This window comes from Adiantum capillus-veneris, chromosome 2, assembly GCF_014529385.1.
Source record: "Adiantum capillus-veneris isolate H3 chromosome 2, ASM1452938v2, whole genome shotgun sequence".
In the NCBI taxonomy this organism is placed as follows: Eukaryota; Viridiplantae; Streptophyta; class Polypodiopsida; order Polypodiales; family Pteridaceae; genus Adiantum; species Adiantum capillus-veneris.
In genome coordinates, this window is record NC_140932.1 from 1,525,200 (window position 1) to 1,527,441 (window position 2,242).

Genomic DNA, 2,242 nt, shown 5'->3' on the forward strand with positions numbered 1-2,242 from the left:
TGCAGGAAAGGTGTGCCTCAGCTTAGCCTTGAACCAATTGAAAATGCCGATTAGCCGATTGAAACACGGCAAGATATAAAACCGGTAAAAAAATTTCGATAAATTTACAAATTTTTCAAAGTATTTGTGGTTTGAAACTTTAATAGGAGGAAATCAAGTCCTATGGGAAAAAAGACTTTCCCGCACACTGACCCTTCAAAGTTACAATACACAGATATTGTAACTTTACCGCTTGAAAAGAATCCGTCCGTAACGATATTGCGGCACCACGTGTTGCACCGCATGCAGACTTTTAAAATATTGCCGCCATGTACTTATACGGGTGATGCGCTGATCTGATGTTGGCGCACTCTAGTGTAGTGATTCGTCGTGCACGGTTTGTGTAAATCAGAGATAGAAATGGAGAGCGCGGCGGGCGAGGAGAGGGTTGCTCTGGTGGCTGGAATCACAGGGATTGTGGGGCTGAGCTTGGCGGAGTTGGCTCTCCCGAGGCCAAGCTGGCAGCCCCTCCTGGCGAGTGTATAGGGTTGCCCGTCTCCCCAAACCGTCTGGTTTCATCGCCACTCTGCTTCCTACATCCAATGCGACCTGCTCAACAGAGAGCAGACCCTCGCCATGCTCTCCCCTCTCACCCACATCACACACCTCTTCTTCACCACCTGGACCAACCGCGGCACCGATGAGGACAACGTGGAGGCCAACACCACCATGCTACGCAACAAGATGGATTCCCTCCTCCGCCCACGTTCTTCCCTCCAGCATGTCTGCCTGCAAACAGGCTCCAAGCATTACCTTGGTGCGTTTGCGAACATCATGTTGTGCCCGCTCGATACCCACATCATCCTACGCATTTTCGATGAGGACACACCCCGGCTGCCGAGGCCTCATTTCTACTATGCACAGGAGGACATCTTGCTGGAGGCAGCTGCCAGTAGAGCATCCATGACACGTGCACTGACGTGGTCGATACACCGACCTCCTATAATTCTAGGTGTCTCCCCTGCCTCATCGCTTCAAATGCCCCTCTTTTTGGCTGTGTATGCAAGCATCTGCAAACACGACCCTGAAGGCCTTCCTTTCATCTTCACAGGGAGCCCTAGATATGGGAGGTTCCCCTAGAGGCCGCGGATACACATCTGATAGCCGAGCAAGAGATTTGGGCTGCCACCCATTGTGCAGTGCACAACCAGGCATTCAATATTTCCAATGGAGATGGCATGAAATGGCGAGACCTCTGGCCAGCCGTTGCATCCTTTTTCAATATAAATGCTCCCCCTTACACAGGAGAATCCAGAAGCTTGGTGCAAATCATGCAAGGCAAAGCACACGTATGGGAGCATGTTGTTCCCCAATACAAGCTGCTTCCCACGGGGTGGGAGCAGCTTATGCTCAGATGGTCGGGGTTCGATTTGTCTATTCTCAAGCTTCTGCCGTATCGCTTGTGCACGGCCAAGAGTGTCTAGTTTGTCTTTGAAGGCTCCTATTCAGACACCAAAGCTCCTCTGTTGGCCAGTTTCAAAACCATGCAAAACATGGGCTTGATTCCCTGCTAATAATTAAGATAGAAGCAATAGTTAGGTCCCTAATTAGTTGAGCTAGCCTATGTAATTCTAATAATTAAGATAGCAGTAATAGTTAGGCTCCTTAATTGTTCTAGCTAGCCTATGTACATCAAATACTGGTAATTATTAGCAGGTGAGAAAATGGTTAAAACTTGTAGTGGTACATTAAATACATCTTGAGCGTATTGGCACCTTGGGTGCATAGGGCAGCTTGGTCCCATATAATATCAGTACGTGATGTGTGTATGTTGGTACATTAATTTGATTGTATGGTGGTTAATTTACAGGATTTATCTAGTAAGCAAGTTTCCCATCTAAGATCAGTTGGTGATGTTATTCTAGCGTCTTACAGGGGATTACCACAAAGACATTTATTCAAGTATTGCTTGGTTATGTTCAACAGTGGATAACTTCACGGACTTGAACGGAATTTTACTTTGTATAATTGCTTGGTTATGTGCAAGTGGGAGTTTCTTTTTCTAGAGAGCCTGCAAATTGGTTTAGTTTTCTTGTGTACGTCGGTACTTCAGAAAATGAAAATTAAATCGGTGTGGAAATGGATACGTTTCTTTATGTGGGTAGTAAATACTAAAGACATGATATTAACGTCCTTGCGGACTATGGGACCAAAACCAAAAAAACGAAGCCATGCTCTATGTGCATTGTGCACAATAATAGTG

General features: G+C 46.3%; 1 pseudogene; it reads left to right on the top strand.

Moving 5' to 3' along the window:
* The first annotated feature begins 372 nt into the window (after positions 1-372).
* On the top strand, positions 373-1,885 carry LOC147462275 (3-oxo-Delta(4,5)-steroid 5-beta-reductase pseudogene; annotated as a pseudogene).
* The last annotated feature ends 357 nt before the right edge of the window (positions 1,886-2,242 follow it).